We start from the raw sequence: 21,694 nt of genomic DNA on the forward strand, positions 1-21,694 counted from the left end.
CCCACTAACAAATAATAACACATAAACATATCACAACACATGAGCTAAACACATACAACTGATCCTGTTCTAAGGCCTCGCCTATCCTGGTTCTCGCCCCTGCCCTGCTACTGATGAGTCATGGAACCCCGTCCATGCTCCTACTGATTGTGAGATACGGGCCCAACCCACACTCACTCTTTTCCTAACTTGGGCCTCGCCCCTGATCTGCTGCTAATGAGATGTGGAACACCATCCACACTCTACTATTGGTGAGTTACGGGACCTCGCCCACACTCACCTCCCTACCAGGCACATACAAGCATCACACAGAAAACAAGTATAAACTACCACATAAACCATTCCTTGGGCACCCGCCCGCTACCACTGGAACTTGTCCTGAATATCATACTAGCATACTGTGCCTAGGGCCAACCCCCGGGTCTTCTACTCATAACTACATGGGCCGACATTCTGGCCTTAGACCCATTCACACAAAGGGAAACTCACCTGCACTAGCTAAACTTGCTGACGATCCCACTAGCCACTGCCCGGCACTCTCTGAACTCCTGCTCCACTCGCTCCCCGAGCAACCAATATCAATGCAACACTGAGTCCAACTGACCCCCGAAAGACAACCAAGTCAGCTCTGGTCAAAGTCAACCTTCCAGGTTAACCCTACTCGCCAAGTCACCTTATTGACTCGCCGAGTTCATGTGTTCAAAGTCCTTCCATTCGTGACTCGACTCGCCGAGTCTACCGATTTTCGAGTCCTGACTTGTCCAACTCACCGAGTCTCCATTCGACTCACTGATTCGAGTCTCAACTCGAAAGGTTTGTGGGTTTCGCGACCTGACTCGCCGAGTCCAATACAATCTTCAACAGACTCGCCGAGTTGTTCTTCCAACTCGCCGAGTTCCTACCCAACTTCATCTAACTCGACGAGTTGTTCATCCCACTCGTCGAGTTCCTCCAAATCTTCATGCTACTCGCCGAGTCCACTCAAAGGACTCGCCGAGTCCATTCAGATCTCCATACATGCAGAGGACTTTTGAGTCATGCATGGACTCCAAACTGTAGATCTACCTTCCCCAAGCCTATTCCTCACATAAAGTTGCAAACTTTACGTGTAGAGAAGGAGATCTAGGTAAAATACACCATAAACTAGGGTTTAAGGAAAAGAGGCTCCATAATCAACTCAAGGGCAGATACTTTATGCTTCTCAAGACCATAATATGCTTAGATCCGAAGTAGCAACTTCAGATATGGCTTCCAACTCAAAAGGGGTAGCTAATCATGGCTAAAAAGCCCCCAAAACTCACAACCAAAATAGATCTAAAGGAGGGAAACGACTTAATACCTTCAATAACTCAGAAAGTTTCCCAAATCTTGAGATCCAAGGCCAATCCTTGAAGCTTCAATGATTCCCCCTTCTTCTTCTTCCTTCAAATCACTCAAAAATGGCTTGGAAGCTTGAATGGGCAACAATAGGGGGTTAGGGTTCGATGTTCTGGGTGAAAGAGGAAGTAAAGGAACCCTAGGGAAGTGAATGAGACGGTTAAATAGGCTCCAAGTCCTGAATTTAGGGTTTTCCTCGCACAGACCAGACTCGCCGAGTCTCCTTGGCCGACTCGCCGAGTCGGTCACTTACTCCTCGACCCGGATCCCGCTCGGACTCGCCGAGTTCCTCTTTGGACTCGCCGAGTCGCCCCTTAAAATTAGGGTTTTCTTTCCTTTCTTGGCCTTCCAAACTTTGGGTGTTACAACTCTCCCCCACTTAAACTAAACTTCGTCCTCGAAGTTTGCTATGGCCCACCGCCTGCGATCTGCCTCCAATACCCCACCAATTATTCCAAGATTAGCTGCCTACCTTCGATGGCCTTCCGCTCGGTCATTCCGACTAACATTAATCCTTGCAGATAATCATCTTGGGTCAACCCTGACCCTTAACATTATGGAAACACAACTTACTCAACCGAAAATCCTTCTGGTACTCACCGAGTACTGCACTGTACCCATAGGGGTTCTTCCCTTCCATCCTTGCACGATTTCCTTGCCTCCCCAAGGCAATGCTCCATAACCAACTATTTCCTTTGCCATTGTGAAGACCCTATCTTCACCAAATCTATTACTCCCTCTACTTCCAGTACGGGTCATTATCGCCAGTATCCACTGGGCATTTCTTTCTACTATAATTTGGTGTCGAGCACCCCACGATCAACTAACTGAATTCCACCATACGCTGCATACTCGCATTGCTACTGACTAGAAATTCTGCTATTCCTCATCTGACTTCCGGATGAACTGAGACCACCCTGGTCCCTACCAACCTATCAATATCTGGATTACCGGCTTCCACTGATCGCTGACCCAACACAACTACTAGTCGCTCCCAGCGACTTTCGAAGAAACTTCGACCACCTAAAACTGCTCAATCTTTCTTGCCATACAGGTACTAAAATTTCTTGGGATCCCCGATCCCCTATCTTGACACTAAGGTCCCTACCAAGTCCCACCTATGCTGCTAAAAGTCACGGGCCTCGCCCACGGATCTCACCCGCCTCTACCCCTCTTCCTACTTGTCTAGCCATTCTTGCTCAGGCCTCGCCCACGGGTCTCACCCAACCATACTACTGAGCAACCCTGTTCTCAGGTCTCACCTATACTGCTATTCTCATACGGGCCTCGCGCACGGGTCTCACCCAACTATATCCTGGAGCGGCCTCTCCCAAGGTCTCACCTCTCTAGGGATATACAGGCAAACTCCCCATCATTCTCATCCACTACCCATTCCTGATCCCTATCTGATCACTAGGAGATAAGGGCCTCGCCCCAACTCCGCCAACGAAGCTACTATGGAATGCTACAGCTTGCTCGCAGTCTTACATCACCTTCTATCACCGTCAGCTAGTGAATGCTACGGCTGCCCCGTAGTCTGACAACACTTCCCACCATTGACTGCTAGTGAATGCTACGACTGCCCCGTAGTCTTACAACACTTTCCACTACTGACTGCTAGTGAATGCTACGACTGCCCCGTAGTCTTACAACACTTTCCACTACTGACTACTAGTGAATGCTACGGCTGCTCCGTAGTCTTACAACACTTTCCACTTCTGACTGCTAGTACGAAAGTTCCCCATGCTATTAGTTCTCAAGATCTTCCTTCTGACTCACTTAAGCCCTACAGGTGATCCCCCATCCTGAATTCCCAACCACATACTAACCATCACCAGTACACACACTGGCTGAGGGGGAAGTTTCTTAAGCTCCCAACTCTGAACTTCTCAATCCATCAATGTTGTACCACTTCTTTTTCCTTCTCGGAGGTCGCGCACTCATTCTGGATCGACGTGCCCTTACCTTTGCCCATTCGGAGGATTCTCCCCCATTTTGATCCTTCTTAACCCTTGCTGCTCAATGCTCGAAAAGAAATCCCCATCGTTGCTACCATTCCATAAACAACCTGCTGAGGAACCCCAAGCTTACCATAGCTAGGGATCTAACCACTCCAATTCTAAAATCATATGGCTCCGAATTAGCGAGACATACCAAGTTCCTCCCAGGCATGCTACATATACTGCATCCTAAGCAACCTTCCCTAATAGAGCACATCCCTTAACTATCATTCAAATATCCAAGGTATGCAGACGGCATATAACTCGATCACAAGCAAGCTGCACAAAAATAAAATACTCATACCGATAATGATGCAAAACAATACCAATATAATCATGCACGAATAAAAGAACTGAAAACGGAAATCGCCTACCTCCTACCGCAGGCGCCTCTGCACGGCCCTGACGGCCGTCTGTGATCCTCAAAGTTGCAGGGGCAGGTGCCATCACCCGTCCTGCTGAAAAAAAACTGGGGCACTGGGCCTTCTTGAGGCACCGCTGATTGTAGTGAAAACATATCAAGTCTGATCCCTGTGTGGTGGTAGCAGTACAATCCCTGCTGAAATGACCAGTCCTACCGCACTTGAAGCAGCCAGACTCACCACCGCTACCACTCCGACACGCGCCCCCGTGCGCCCTGCCACACTTCCCGCATCGGCTGTGGTCCTAAAAATCCCTCGATCTCGAATCCGATCCCTTGGGCCTTTTGCCCGAACTTGCGGCTACCTGAACCTCATCCGGCTTCCTCTTCCGGGTCTGCTCCAAATCAATTTCCCTCTCCCTGGCCCGAGAAATCATATCTTCCAGCGTCTTACAGCCGGACCTGCTCACGAACTCCCTGATGTCAGCCCTCAACATCTCGTGATATCGGGCCTTCTTCATCTCCTCATCTGCGACATACTGTGGTACAAGAAGTGCCCTCTCCCTGAACTTGGAGGTGATCTCCGCCACATTCTCAGTGGTCTGCGTCAAATCCTAAAAATCCCGTGCTAACTGCTGCACCTCAATAATTGGCGAAAACTCCGCCCTGAAACTGGCCTAGAAATCGCTCCAAGTCATCGCGTCCAACGCGGCATCACTCCCCAGAGCATGACCAATCTCCTCCCACCAATCCCTCGCTCTGCCCTTCAGAAGACAGGAAGCGAGTCTGACCTTGTCCTCCTCAGGACACCGCCTCGTACGGAACGCGTTGGTAACATCAGCCAACCATCTGCTGCTAGCGATGGGGTTCCTAGCCCCATGATAATTTGGTGCCCTGCAAGCCCTGAACTCCCGAAATGTCAAGGTACGCGCTCCCATCTATGCCATCATCTCAGTACGGAAGGCTCCCAGCCTCTCATCCAAAATCTCCAATATACCCTCTTTGACCGTGCCAAAGATCACAGGAGTCTGATCTAGAATACTGCGCGTAACCTCGGCGGATATCTACTCCCTCATTCGCTCCTCAAGCTGCTCGGCCCCTAAACCCGAGCCTGATCCCTCTCCGGCGCCTGATCCGCCCGCTGGTCTCTCTCGCAACGTCACCATGCTGAAAATATACCACAACCACTATCAGAATACTGATCACGGATGCGAGACCAAACACACCCTAGTGGTTCCTGGTCTTGTCTCAGCCTTTCCCGAATCGAGTACGGATCCTCTGCTTTGAGTAGTACGGGCCCATACTACCTTCCACATCTATCCGTACTTTCCTCAGGAATTGCTTCGACTTCACCAGGTCCCTTATCCACCACTACTGCTCCCAGCACTATCTCATCCTAGGCTTACCCTAGGGAAACCTCTGACTCAACTCAAACCAGTCCTCAGCTGCTGAAGGTCTCCTTGTGATGCCCATTAGCCATCACCTAGATACCATCACATGTGAGGAGGCTCAGATAATCCTTCAAGTAAAAGACTCGTCCCTACAACGCTTAGACTCAAACAAGAGCTGCGCAATAGGACCAAATCCAGCACTCTAAGATTATTCAACCCAGATCACATGTGACGTGTCGTATCCACCTAATGGCTAACTCCCATCACTCAGAATCCCACAATGCACAAAGCAAGCAACATTCAGACAAGGGAAAATCTAACCATAACATACTCAAGCAATCATATCCACATAGAAAGAATCTGAACTAGCTTGCAACACAAACTCATAGACTCAGGCATAACCTAAACAGGCTATCCTACTACTGTCTAATCAGCACTATCATGCAGCTCAAAAGCACATATAACCGGCACATAAGGCATCATCCCTAGATCCTTAGTCCTAACCTAGCATGCTGTTATATTAACTGATAATCATAACATAAACTTGTGTGGGTATTTTGGGGTACTTACTTGAGCTCGGTTGATTGCATGCACCACACCTCTTTTCTCTTTTCAAAGTTCTTTTCTTTCTGAATTCTTTTTGCTTTTCTAAAACTGTTTTTCGTCTCAAAATTCTTTTTACAAAACTGTCTTGTCATTTTTTGAAAACTTTTTATCCGACCCCTTAGTTTGAGTTCTGGCACACCCGAGAGTATGCCCGAATCCCTCAAACCAAGGCTCTGATACCAACTTGAGACGTCCCAAAATTCAAAACTAAAAATTTCTTTTAATAAAACATTACTTTAAAGCAAAGTCATCATTCCAAAACATAATCAGAGTATCAATTTCGAAAACACATGTTCGTTATCAGAGTAAACATTCCCAGGCTGTCTAATCTGTGGTGTGTGCCATGCGATCACCCCGAGCTCTTCCCTCCGCTATCGGAAGCACTTGAAACCAAAACTGAAAACCGTTAGCATGAAGCTTAGTGAGTTCCCCACCCTACTACATACCATGCATAACCACATACTGCACATACTGGGCCACGCCCGCTATCCTGGGCCTCGCCCCTACCTCGGGCATCGCCCGCTACAACGGCCCTGCCGCTCCAGGCCCCGCCTGGCTTTGAGCCCCGCTCGGATACATATCTGTTTCAATTAGGCCTCTCCTGTCACAGGGCCTCGCCCACTAACAAATAATAACACATAAACATATCACAACACATGAGCTAAACACATACAACTGATCCTGTTCTAAGGCCTCGCCTATCCTGGTTCTCGCCCTGCCCTGCTACTGATGAGTCATGGAACCCCGTCCATGCTCCTACTGATTGTGAGATACGGGCCCAACCCACACTCACTCTTTTCCTAACTTGGGCCTCGCCCCTGATCTGCTGCTAATGAGATGTGGAACACCATCCACACTCTACTATTGGTGAGTTACGGGACCTCGCCCACACTCACCTCCCCACCAGGCACATACAAGCATCACACAGACAACAAGTATAAACTACCACATAAACCATTCCTTGGGCACCCGCCCGCTACCACTGGACCTCGTCCTGAATATCATATTAGCATACTGTGCCAAGGGCTAACCCCCGAGTCTTCTACTTATAACTACATGGGCCGGCATTGTGGCCTTAGACCCATTCACACAAAGGGAAACTCACCTACACTGGCTGAACTTGCTGACGATCCCACTAGCCGCTGCCCGACACTCTCTGAACTCCTGCTCCACTCGCTCCCCGAGCTACCAATATCAATGCAACACTGAGTCCAACTGACCCCCGAAAGACAACCAAGTCAACTCTGGTCAAAGTCAACCTTCCAGGTCAAGCCTACTCGCCGAGTCACCCTATTGACTCACCGATTTCATGTGTTCAGAGTCCTTCCATTCGCGAATCGACTCGCCGAGTCAGTCCACGAATCGCCAAGTCTACTGATTTCCGAGTCCTGACCTGTCCAACTTACCGAGTCTCCATTTGACTCACTGATTCGAGTCTCAACTCGAAGGGTTTGGGGGTTTCGCGACCTGACTCATCGAGTTGTTCTTCCAACTCGCCGAGTTCCTGCCCAACTTCATCTAACTCGACGAGCTGTTCATCCCACTCGTCGAGTTCCTCCAAATCTTCATGCTACTTGTCGAGTCCACTCAAAGGACTCGCCGAGTGCATTCAGATCTCCATACATGCAGAGGACTTTTGAGTCATGCATGGACTCCAAACTATAGATCTACCCTTCCCAAGCCTATTCCTCACGTAAAGTTGCAAACTTTACGTGTAGGGAAGGAGATCTAGGCAAAGTACACCATAAACTAGGGTTTAAGGCAAAGAGGCTCCATAATCAACTCAAGGGCAGATACTTTATGCTTCTCAAGACCATAATATGCTTAGATCCGAAGTAGCAACTTCAGATATGGCTTCCAACTCAAAAGGGGTAGCTAATCATGGCTAAAAAGCCCCCAAAACTCACAACCAAAATAGATCTAAAGGAGGGAAACGACTTAATACCTTTAATAACTCAGAAAGTTTCCCAAATCTTCAGATCCAAGGCCAATCCTTGAAGCTTCAATGATTCACCCTTCTTCTTCTTCCTTCAAATCACTCAAAAATGGCTTGGAAGCTTGAATGGGCAATAATGGGGGGTTAGGGTTCGATGTTCTGGGTGAAAGAGGCAGTAAAGGAACCCTAGGGACGAGAATGAGACGTTTAAATAGGCTCCAAGTCCCGAATTTAGGGTTTTCCTCGCACAGACCAGACTCGCCGAGTCGGTCACTTACTCCTCGACCCGGATCCCGCTCGGACTCGCCGAGTTCCTCCTTGTACTCATCGAGTCGCCCCTTAAAATTAGGGTTTTCTTTCCTTTCTTGGCCTTCCAAACTTTGGGTGTTACACAAGTGGACTCTTTGGGATTAAAAGTGTGAGGAATGTTAGAACTCGACTTTCCTTTGGATCCATTGCTTGACGACCCTGCATGGGATTTTCGTTTCTAGTTCTGTTTAGGAGGACCTTTCGTCTTCTTCCCCTTTAATTGTCCAATATCTAGGACGGGAGCATTAGCAGGAATGGAGGCTATGCCTTTTCCCTTCATTCTTGCTTTAGTTCTTTATAGTAGGTTGTGCAATTGATCCGAGGTGGTCATAGTGTTGTTCAAATGTTAGGTCAGAATGAACTGATCATAACAACTTGATAAGGAGTTTAGGACTATATCAATAGCCAACTCCTCATCAAAATACACATTTATCCTAGCAAGGAACTCCACGTAGTGTTGCATTCTCTGCACGTGGCCACAAATAGATTCTCCTTCTTTCATCTTGCATGCCATGAAGGATTTGACCACATCGTACTTTTCTTGACGAGCATGCTTGTGGAACTTTTCCACAAGGTCCTTATTCATCTAATAAGGCCAGTAGTCCTCATAAAATGTCTACAACTTAGGGGTCATAGTGGTGACCATGATACAAGCAACATTGGTCGCATCATCGCAATGTTTCTTGTAGGTGGCTAATTCTTCAGGAGTGGCCTTCATTTCGTAGATTTCATTATTTTCCTTCTCAAGGACATACACCTTGTTCTCGAATCGAAGGGCCATCTCTATGCTGCACCTCTAGTCATTAAAGTTAGTTCCATCCAATGTCACCTTTGAGCAAATCTGCAGCAACGAGAAGTTATGGTGGTTGCAGGAGGAAGAAGCAGAAACATCAGCTGGAGTAGACATCTCTAAAAAGAAGGTAGTTTCAGTTAGACAAGACTAATCCTTAATATAGTCACCCAAAATAAAATATTAAGGCTAGGACCCAACTATATAATTCACAACTTAGAAAAGAGATGTTGTAATCTAATTATAAATTTTATAAATGTAGGTAAATGACGATTTACCAGTTCCACTAGAAACGAAATGAAGTTATGTGAAATTCCCAAGGATTTTGAGATTCATTGAAACTATTCAATGGCATGTTTAATATCAGATTATGCTCTTTTATTTGTGACTGGGATACCGAGGATCACAAACAAGATGTGAATAACCATGCAAATTTGCTTGGTAACCTCATTGTAATTTATCATCCCAATTGATGTACTGGTAAACCAAACATGCTGCATCAACAATGATAATTTATGAGATACCCATTACAAATCTTTATTAGTCCCTATTAGTGTGTTGGTTAACAATACATACTCCACTAACGACTTATAAAGTGTAATGTGGAATTTCATGGGTTAGAATACCAATTCACATTTTTCCAAAGTAACTACATTTTTTATTTCAAATAAAAGGTTCTAGTACTCTTAATAATATTATATTGTTAATGGGATTTAGTTGGCGTATCGAATCCATTCAGCTAACGACGCTCCATTAATCTAGGAAGCGGTGGGTGAGAGTGGATAACCATTCAACTATCATTTTATAGGAAGTTTTCTTATACCCTCCTTATATACTAGCTTCGTGAATGAGGCATAATAGTGATTTGACTGACTGATTCTTATACATATAATATATTAGCAATTAATAATAATATATATAAGGTGTAATTTAAACTTTTCAAACTACTAGGTTTATTTAATTTTAAATTTCAAAAAATTAATAATCAATTAAGTTAAATTTAAAATAAACCAAAAATTCATTTAATATTTGTCTATTAATTAACATTTAATTAAATATATTAAATCAAATAAGGATTAACTAATTAAATTAGTCAAATAATTTGATCCTAATCCTAACCCTCTAATTTTCGGAAATTAGGATGTAGGAGTTATCCAATTTTATAATTATCCATTTTAATCAAATTAAACTAACAATTATATAAAACAAGAAACACCAACAATATTGCAATTTTTGAAAACTTGGGGAGGAAAGATAGGGTTTCAAAACCCTAACCCTAAATTTCAAAATCCAAGGGGAAGAGGCTAGGGTTTAGAAAAACCCCAACCCTTGTCGAGATTCTTAGCCTTTAGAGTATAATTTCTATAAACCCTAATTGATAAAATTCAACTACTAGAGAAATTCAATTGAAAATAAACCATACGCTCTGATACCACCGATAAGAAATAAGTAAAACAAATAAACTTAAAACCCTTAAATTCACATACAACCTAAGGATCTTTGTTTTTACTATCAAACCAATAACAATGAACATCAAAAAAGAAGCCCTAAAAACCCTAGGTATATTTTGAAAATTATAAAAGGGTTTAGGTTTACATAACTTGTTGTGATTATTGTAAATAACAAGATTCCTTCACTTGTAGATCTCTTGGAAGTAAGCACCACAATTATTGTTCCTCTAATGGTTCACATCCAAGCTAACAAGAAGGAACACTCTAAAGAGAGGAGAGTGAGGAGTAGAATTTCAACTATTTATTTAGAAGAATGAGTGGTCGTAAATGCAAGGCTTAGGGGTCCTTATATATTGCAACCTAGAAACCCTGGATAACCCTCCTTCAATATTATATTAACATCTAAACTTTGGTATTTATCTCATTCCTTACTTATAAACATGAGATATTCTAGAAACCTTAGAATATCCTCCTTGAAACCGTCCACCCCTAGGGTTGGAAGGTTCTGATGCCTTTTGTTCCTCTTTATTTTGTTCATCTGTTGAACAGTTTCACTTTAGACCCTGCACTTTTAATTAATTGCATTGATCCCAAAATTAATTCTAATTAATTTCTAAACAAATATTAATTAAATAATAACTTTTCTAATTAATATATTATTTTCATAATATATTAATAAACTATTGATTTCAATTTATTAATCATATAATAAATTAATCTCTCTTTCTCTAGAAGTCATCATGTCTAATTGCTAAGTTTCAGGGCAACCCAAAAGGACTGTGATGTTATAAATTCAAGTATATATCAATTATAGTTATGAGCTTAGACACCTAATCGAACAATATATATATATATATATATATATATATATATATACACACACACACACACACAAATACACACTAAAAATGTAACTAAACTTTATTGTTTCACAATATATTTTTGGAACATTTTCTCTGTTGACCTTTTTCACGATTTTCTTCCCATCCATCCAAGCTATTATAAATAGGTGGATAAATGTAAACATTCTTGGGGGGGGGGGGGGGGTGAATACTTACAGAGTCTTGAAGGCCACATATTGACTCCACTCCTGAACCCTTACTTATTTAATGTGTATAAGTTGACTCAAAGTGTAGAAATTAAAACATATAATACTTGGAACTTGACTAGATCTATTTTATTAAAAACAGCACCGGAGACAAATCTTCGAATGATATATTTTTATCGGGTCTAGATGTACACAATGCAAAACATATTATGTCCCTCAATCTACAAAAGTTTGCATTTTTGTCACTGATTTCACTAGGACTAGGAAGCCACAAATATACAATAAGAAATTGGCTAAAATACATCTTAGAGTTTGCATCAAATCATCTCACACAACACTAGTAAACTAGTTTAACACAATCGTATGAATATTTTAAAATTTTAAATTTTCAAGATTATTTTGTAATTTTAGATTGTTTTTCAAGACTATATTTTTTAAAAAAAAATCAATCTAGCATTTTTCACTAATTTAAGTATGTATTCTATCCTTTTTCGACCTCCTACCCCACACTTATTGCATACAATTCCCCCATTGTATGCATAAGTAAATAAAATCACATAAGAGATAGAGAGGGAGAAAAATGAACATACTCTCCTAGGGTGGTAGTAGCAAGATCGAATTTGACTGTTGTAGGTAAGCCTTGGAGTAAAATAAATTTATGGAAACTGCCTTTTGCTGCTTCTAAATATGCCGAAAAAAAGTAATCAAGAATGACAAACATCAGAGTTGAGTTGAAAAATATCAAAAATAAATTTTTAATGAATAGTAGCCACGACGTGCAAAAATGTCAACCACGCCATGACGTCAAGTCTGAGGTATTTTGAATCGTGATCAATAAGGGCACCACATCATGGAAAATTTAACCCCACATCATGGGGATGCAAATCACATCTCTAAATTCATGATGAAATGTTGCTCCGCGACGTGGCAATTGTGCCACCATGTCGTGGAGAATTGGAATATCGCCAAAACTGGTTCATGTGTGCATGGTACACTAATTTTAAGTCTTCAAAATGGTTAATTAATCTCTCAGAAATCCTAAGAATAATTTTCTCATGAATTTGATGCACACCCCACATTTATCATAGGTTGTGGCTCTCGATTATAATCTTCAAAATTCTCTGTCGACTTTTTACTTGAAACTCTAGACTCATTTGCACTTTTTAATTCATGCGAGACCAAAAATAAAACAATACCCTAGATTAATATAAAGGAAACAATAATCATTTGGTTACAAAATAAAAATAAAACAAAAGCTAAAAATGAAAAATAAAGGAAAGATGGAACCAAACTATGGTTTATCTCGTGTAATCGCTTCTTTTGTAGGAGTCGTGAGTCGGACTCCTTCCTAATCTATGTTGTTGTGGTTTGGAGGGGGATCTCCTTGTTTATATTTAGCTCCAATTGTTTTCTCTTGTATGCAGCCACTCGTCTTTTATATGCTTTCTTCTTTTTCATGTTGGTGCCTTCTTCATGGTTTCCCTTGAATGCATGAGATTTCAATAGCATCATCCCTCTCTTCTTTCATGGGCTTCACTAATCGTCATCAAACATATCTCCACTTGAATAAAAAACTGGATCCCTCTTGTTCCCATTCTCATCTACATCACAATCTTTTTTTCAAGCGAGGGTCCACTACAATTGTCACACGCAACTTGGATGACAAGAATTGTTTGACCCATTTTTGTAATTCTGCAATCGATGGTATCTTGTTTTGTGATTATAGCTTCACTAATATCGTTTAATCCACAGACATTTGACGTCCCTCTTGTAACATCGTCTCTTGGGTTATGGTACTCTCACAAATGCTTTGCAAATTCCTCTATTAACACCTTGTTAGTAGCTAGATTTTTCTTTGTCATTGGCCTTAAAGAATCTAATAATTGTCTTATGCACACATTGATCCCATTGTAGAAAGTAGCAATCTCTTGTTGCACATTGAGATCATGTTGAGGGAAATGGTGTAAAATTCCCTTGTATCGCTCCCAGGCTTCAAATAGTGACTCCCTTTCGATTTTTTTGGAAGTTTTGGATGTTCTTTTTCAATTTGGCAACTTCGATGACAGACTAAACTGCTGAAGGAACTATTCTCTAAGATTGGCCCATTTCGTGATTGTTTTTGGTTAATGTGATTTCAAGTAATATTTTGCCTTTAAATTTAGTTTAATTCGAAAAATCCTAAGAAAAACTGGATCTATCGTCATATTAGGAATATTTAAATAATCGACAATCTTCAGCGCTTCATTAATATGCTTGAAATCGTCCTCATGGTCCTTCCCGAAAAATGGTGTGTCCTTGAGCATGTTGAGCATATGACATTTGAGCTCAAAATTTGTAGCGGCTGGAATTTGGGATTACAAGAGACCCGATCCGATTCTCTTTCCTGTTACTCTTCTATTTCACTTTTGATTTCTTTGTCATAACCACGTTCTTTCTTGCCCGGTTTCTTGAACAGTGATATAACATATAAAAAAAACTATTGTTGATTTTTGAATCATTTGATTCTCCTTCGGTGTCATTTTGTTTAAATCGAATTCTTCTGCCCTTTGGTCCTACCTTTGCTTGCGAAACTTGGATTCTAGATCGCTAAAACCAGCGACTATCTTTGAGGAGGATCTCCTGGTCATGAACTACTAAATAAAACAAGAATATACACATAAAATGAACAAAAATGTAATAAAAATAAAAACTAAAAGCTTTAGTTCCCACATCCTAGCATGGATATCACCACATTATGGTACCAGTAAACACATAGAAAAACAAAGTTGTAAAACAACTTTTTGTTGATTTCACCCCATAAAAAAACGATCGTTCAACTAATGGTAGTAATTTATAGTAAAATTAAACCGAACCTCGAAAATGACGCCAAAAACTTGGTATGTTTATTTAGATCACTAGTTTTAATATTTATAAAATTTAACTAATTTTACTAGATGAAACACAAATAGGCAGTGTACATAGTCATATAATATTATAGTAAAGTATGTTGGGTGTCAAACACAGGGAACGAAAACTTTAAACAATAATTTGAATGCTACTAATTAAACTATATATGTGACAATAAGATGAGATGAGGGGTTTTTATTGGATCTAGCAAGTTCAGAAAAACTTAATTCTAGCAATTAACTATGAATACTTTAAACTAAAGTGAGCAAGTAAAAACGATTTTAATTCAATTAAATAGTACTTTCGTTTAGTGTCGCCCCCACCCATTTCTTGTGGTTGGTTCTAATGGAATATTTATGTTGGTTACCTAATTATGAGGGTACTAGTTATCACGCACAAGCTGGACACTAAATTGATTTTAAGGATTATTAGACAATGATTGATAAGATCTGATGATTACTTATCTATGATCAAGACAAGCAATAGAAGCATATAATTTAGTTCATTAATGCTCTCTAACATAATCAAAGTGACTAAATTTTACCACCTAACTATAGGGCTTGTTCAATCACTAGATCTAGCAATTCAATGGTCATAAACAACTAGATATCAAATTCATGAAATAAGAATAATCTACTAATTACACAAAAATTGCAGCAAAAGTGATAAAGATTTGAACTTTAATATGATAGGATGTTGATCTATCAAACAAAAGTAAAACCAAAATCAATCAATTCATAAATAACGAAATCAACACATAGTATTAGGGTTCCTCTTCACTAAATGAAAGTTAAGGGTATTAGCCCATAATCATAGCTAAAAAACACATAAAAAAGTTAAATAGAATAAATATGATGAAAACTAGCAAACTAAATTAATAATGAGGTTCTCCACTTTAGATCTCATTAATCCTTGATCTCAAATCGATTCCTTGACCTCCAAAGATTTTTCAGAAGGTTTTCATCGTCCTTAATCATAGTTAACAACAGCTCTCTGTTTTATCCCCTTGTACAACCGAAAAGTCATTTATATAAGTTTCCTAAAATTGGTAGCCATGTTGTGGCACAATGGTCGCCACAACATGGTAGACATTTTATTTACGTAAGATGCATGTTTCCATGTAGATCATCACAGAAGGTTCCATATATTGACATGTTACCACGTCATGGAAAAGGTATGCCAATGACGTGGTAGATCCTTTTCTACATGATTTTTTCTCTTCATAGTATCTTCAAATCTCCAAGTCTCCAACTGATCCAATTTGCTTCTTTCCATTATGAGTATCTTTTGTGCTACAAGTAGATCCATAATCCACTTTTAGATTGTACTAAATCCTAATTAAAACCAAACACAATCTCTATTTAGCTTTGTTAAGACCAAAAGTACAACATGTCAAGCGTCGTAGAATAATAACAAAGAAATAACTTCAGATAAAAGGAATATTGGACTTCTTCAAATTACTGATCAACTTAATCACCGGTGTGTATCCCATCTCGTTCAACATTACAAAAACTTGATCAATAGTTAGATTAATGGATGAAGATTTAAATTCTATCTGAAAAATTTGAGCAAACTCCTTCATCGTCAAAAATTTATTGCCGTTGTTCTATATTTGAAACCTAATATAATGCTTTGAGTTGTTATATACTACATAAGAACATAGAATTGAAAGCTACTTCATAGGAATTGCATAGGAAGCTACTAACACATGATGAAGAACATAATCATTTAGACATTTGACAAGCATTTGAAGGCATTTTGGATACAAAGGAATGTCTGGATTAAACCACAAATTGTTGGATTGGATCTTCAATTGAGATCAGGAGTCGAAAGGATTTCAATATGCGTCAATTAGGAAGTGAAAGGAATGCGTAAGAAGAGAGTTAGGGTTCTTGAGAGAGTAATCGCCAAAAATGAAAAAACTAGGGTACAAAACCGTCGTTTTCGAATTTAAATGATGAAAAATTTATCACCAAATTTGAATTTGAATCAGCTACAAATCAAACAATGTTACATGTAAAGTAGGTCGTTGAAGATACTTTGTTTTTTCTGGACAAGTGTGCAAGTAACGAGCTCACTTCTCTCGAAAATGGTAACTGTCATATCAATATAATAGACTTAGTGTAGACAATGATCATTTGCAGTAAACATGAAATAACAACTATAAAATAATTTCGAAAATAAGATTTTTTATCTTTTGAAAATGCATAAATAAACAAAATCTTTTTGGATTTGTGATATTTTATTAAAATTAATGAAAATATTTTTGAATATTTCAATATTTTTCTAAAAAGTAGAAATAAAGAAAATCTTTTTAGGTTTTCAATATTTTATTAAAAAATAAATTTCAAAAGAAAAATATCCAGTATCAAAATTTCATTAGCACTTACACTTCTTGTCATTAAAACTTTGAATCTTTCAAAAAATATTTAGAAGTAATTATTGTTAATGTCTTGAATATTGAGTAATGTTTCGATTTCCAGTATTCTTCAGTATTCTTCAGATCAGATATCTTGATCAGGCTCACAAGGAAATCGGTTAACAATATCCTATGCGCAAGAATTACCAATTCTCTAAAAGAAAAGAAGATAGAAATAAAGTCGATGTGGTGATTACACAATATTTCTTGTGATGAAATAAAATGAATTTTTCAGCCTAAAAGAAAATTGTCTTATAAACCAGTCACCCTATACTCCAAGTCACCCTATACTCCAGGCATAATATGATCTATCTTGCATGAGGTGGTAATCATTTTTGACCTTATATCTTCCAATATACCACCTATCACCTAATATCTTCTTCAATGTGAGATTCCATAGATGACCATGATAAGTTCATAGAATTCAGTAACTTATATTTCGAGAGAGAATGCCAATTATTTATCTTTTCCATATATCATCATTACCATTCTACGAAACACAATGTGTCTTAAATTTCATAGAAATATATTACATGAGGTGCACTAGTTTTAACTCTGCAAAATCCCTACCCTATATTATATGATGTTCCTTATCTTTAAGATAAGAACTTTCTTTGCTAAAAATTCTCGACTTATCTCATTACAAAAAAATTGTGCACTCTTAGAATTAAGAACTACATGGATGATTTCATATTAACGAATTGATAAAGTGAATTAAAGAACCACATGATACCAAGATAAGAAACTCCCTATTAAAAATAAATCAAGATAAGTAATATTGAATAATAGAATTAACCTCATACTTCGATGTGCACAAAGAATGATTCTTGATGTTTCATGCCTTATCTAACTATCTGATGAACAAATATCTATATAAAGATAATAAAATCATAGTTTTTATATGATTAATCCAATAAATTGTGTATTTTAATTTTGAAAAAATTTAACTGAAGTACACTAAGTACTTTTGATGGATGAATATAAATTTCGGAATAGAACTAATTTTTTTTTTTTTGGAATTTTTGGTGTCTTATGAGGGAAAAAACTATTAAGATGAAGAACTTTTTGAAATTTTACGCTTTTTCATAAGACAAAAATAAAAAACAACACGAAAATCCTTTTGTATTTTTCTAGAATTCATATGATAAACCAAATAAAAACTAAATGAAGTTTTTGATATGGAAAAAAAGTATTTCGATATGGAATGAATTTTGGAAATATATGAAAATATGGAATGCAAAGTGTATCGAAGCTTTGATGATGAACAATGACTTTGATGTTTATTGCAATAAATTTTCGATGTGAAATAAATTTTGAAAAGTGTGAAAATATCGAAAAGAAGCATGTCAAAGGTTTGATAATGAACAGTGAATTCGATGTTAAGAGAAATAAAACTTATAGGGATTTAAGAACGTAACAAGCTTCCATCCCCCTATGTCATTTAAAATCTTTAAAAATGATTTTTCATCTCGAGCTTTAGTGAATATGTCTATCAACTTATCTTTGGTTTGAGCAAAGTGAACTTCGATGTTGCCTTCTTCAACGTGATCTTCGATAAAATGATATCAAAGAACAATGTGTTTTGTCTTTGAGTGTTGAAAGGGATTGTGAAAAATATGGATAACACTTTAGAATCACAAAAGAGATGAATTTTCTTCATGTTGATAGCATAATCATGTAATTCACTTTGTATCCAGATTATTTGTGAAGTACAAGCAACAACAACTATGTAATCAACCTCAACGGTAGATATCTAACCACTTTTCTGCTTCTTGGCTTGCTAACTCAAAAGCTTTCCATGAAGAAATTAACATCCTATGGTAGTAGTATTTCGATCCAATTGACATCCTCCCACATCAGCATTTGAATAAACTTGAATAAAGAATCTAAATTGGTTGGATAACATATTTCAAGTGCAGGTATTTGATTGATATATCGAAAGACATTCATTATAACAAGAATCTGCATATTACGTGGATTTTCCTGATACCTGGCACAATTACAAACATCAAAATTATATCAGGTATATTGGCAATCAATTATGATCCATCCTATCAACCTCGTCCTTCTCCTAAGAAACCTACATCTTCCTTCTTTTTGCCAACTTCCGATTTACAATGTAACTTTAAGCATGTTACGGTTTAAGTTAGATGAAAGATAATGGTAGTCTCTGTTGGCAACGCCCATGAAAAAAACAAATATTAAATTTGAAACTAAACAAGTTACATTTTTACATCAAAGATGCTATTTTTTTTACTTATAATGTCTTGACCAAGGACTCACTATGTGTTTACCCTTTCTTCTTTGTGATCGCACTAGGGTTTACCAACTACTTCACCTTTAAGATACATTATAATGAATTGTTCAGCAAGCCCCCAAGCATAGAATATGGAGATGGCGTTGTATCACATGGTTACTTCATTCATACATTCCTTTTTTAGTATATGACCATGATGACATGGTTAAACAATTAGGATACCAAAATTGTAACGTCCCGATTTTGAAGGCAAAATTTTCATTTTTATAGAACAACATTTCATTCATTTGTGATAGTGACCAATGTTTTACAAAACTAATTTATCTTATTTCAAAATATATGCGGAAACACATTTCCATTGTGTGTGTACCGTCGAGCTTCTCCTCCTTATTATCATAGGGAATACCTGAAAATATTTAATATCAATTGGGTAAGCGCTAGGTTCGTGAGTTCCCCCAATATACCATATATCACAATACATATATTTGCATACAAATAATGGTTGTATTTTTGAATTCCGGCCTACATGCCATTTCGTCTTGAACACAAGTCTACGTATACTTACGACCTTCATGCCATTTCGTAACACAGATCTATATGTATTTATGACCTGCACGCCATTTCATTACCGCATGGGCCTATAGGGACCCGGCATTTTTTTTGTTCTTTCTGCCATCATCCCTTAACTAATTCGCAATAACTTATAAGCATATCAAAAATTATGCACGTAGATACTACATATTCGGCTCTAAAGGCATATAGAAAACAATACTATGGGCTCTAGACTACTGGATCCTATATTTTAACATACATGGATATATTCGATGACACATGATATAGTGATATGCACTCACCTCGACAGTTGCTCTGACAACTAACAACAATCTTCTGACAATCCAACTAATGGTAACGTACCCGATGACTATTAACCTATAATACTACCGCTTATTAGATAATAGGGAAATCTAGCAATTTGGGTTAGACCTATAACTAATCCCAATGAATACTGATAGTTCTATCAAATAAGGATCATAAAGGCATGACAATTGGGAGGCAGGATTATTTAAGCATATAGCCTTTCTAAAATCCAACAACCAAGCCAATGCAACCATTCTAGACACCTCCCTCGTAAGTTGATCAATCATTATTTTAAATTGAAATTCTGATAAATATTATTTATAGGTTCATAATAACGATTTTAGCAAAAACCGGGAAATTGCAATGGCAGGACTCCGGCCTAATAGCTACTAGCTGTCGGGCTCTCAGGAACCTTAGGGATTTCGTCGGATACTTAAAACTAAGGGAAAATGGGACTAAGGTTGAAAGGAACTTGAGAGTAACGAATTAGAGTGTGTGGGGGAAACTAATAGGTTGTGAGTTCTATTTATAGGTTGTTCGCGGGCCTCTTATGTTGTGAGACATGTTGTCTCATGTCATGACACGTGGCACTCATTGGCTATGTAACAACCTGTTATTTCAAGTTATAAAAGTGAAACAATGTCAACCCAAAAATCTAAACAAGTCAACAAAAGTCAAACTTGTCAAATAATTGTTAAATTATTTGATTAGAATACATTAATACATTAATATGTAGTATTATTTCATAAAATAAATTTTCGGTGTTAGAATCAAACCCCTTAACCTAGGTCAAAAACCCCCTGAAGAAAATCATCACCGAAATCTTGCATGATCCACTCCCCTCGGACTGCAATCAGCTAGACCGTAAACCCAATTTCCTCGGACCGAAATCAAGTTTGCGGTTAAGACTGAAAACATGTGAGGACACCTATACTTCGTGCCACAAACCTTTGACACAAATCTCCTTTTTTGGCCGTGAACTCCAACTTTTATCCATTTGACACACCTTTTAACATGATTAAATCTCATTTACAACACATCACTTCCTATCTTTTTCCTCCATATTTAAGATACAATTCGAAATCACTTCTCATTTTAACATTCTCAGTGAACAAAATTTACCTCACAAATTCTCTCAAATTTCTTTTGGCTCTCAATTCATGTTTTTCATAAGAAGGTTTATGATCCATACCACTACTAAGTTTTGGTAAGTCTTATTATAAATTTCTAGTATTTTCACAACTATTTTATGACTTTATCATCTTAATCACACATTAATATGTGTATAAACTATTAGGATACGACTATCGTTACATACTTTAAATCGAATTCACAAATTCTATTCCATTATCAAAACCGTTATCACACTCAATGTGAGTTCATACCCCTACGTTTTCTTGATTTTTCATTGTTTTAGTGGGAAGGGGGGGATACAAGTGTAGCACAAGAAAATTTTGTTAATATCTAAATTTTTTCAGTAGTCATCAATTGTTGCCGTTATGAAAAATATATATTTATATATGTATAAATTCCATAATTAAGGTTCAATAGGCTTAGAATTGATAATTTGACTCCATTTCCTGTTCCTTGTTTGGTTGTGGGCTTGAGGTAGAATTGTTTATTCGTCTGTCTATTTAATTGTAGCTATATAAATATTATATTCATATAAGTATAAAATCATTTAAAACTTGTTAAACAAAAATATAGTTTTTGCAAACTATTGAGTACTATTTGGACATAAATATTGAGTTGCACGGAACAACCGTATCACAGATTTTACGATTAAAACTTGCCGAATTATTAACAATACAAAGGTTTTCATTTCAATAAAACACAAACATACAAACTATAAAGGGTATAGTTTATGGAACTTACATATGATTTTCAAAGTTCAGAATACAATACGGAAAACCAACACATATAAACTGTAATAGGTATAGTTTATGGATCATATGCACTACTTTACACTCTCATAAAACATTATGGAAAACTAACATATAAACTA

At 38.2% G+C, this 21,694-nt stretch overlaps 1 non-coding gene across 1 annotated transcript; it reads left to right on the forward strand.

The window, feature by feature from the left end:
- Positions 1-13,210: 13,210 nt before the first annotated feature.
- On the forward strand, positions 13,211-13,318 carry LOC145049018 (small nucleolar RNA R71). Its single transcript, XR_013683139.1, has one exon. It is a non-coding gene; the product is annotated as a small nucleolar RNA R71 (small nucleolar RNA).
- The last annotated feature ends 8,376 nt before the right edge of the window (positions 13,319-21,694 follow it).

The sequence above is a fragment of the Lactuca serriola genome, chromosome 4, assembly GCF_051521515.1.
Source record: "Lactuca serriola cultivar US96UC23 chromosome 4, Lser_US96UC23_V15, whole genome shotgun sequence".
In the NCBI taxonomy this organism is placed as follows: domain Eukaryota; kingdom Viridiplantae; phylum Streptophyta; class Magnoliopsida; order Asterales; family Asteraceae; genus Lactuca; species Lactuca serriola.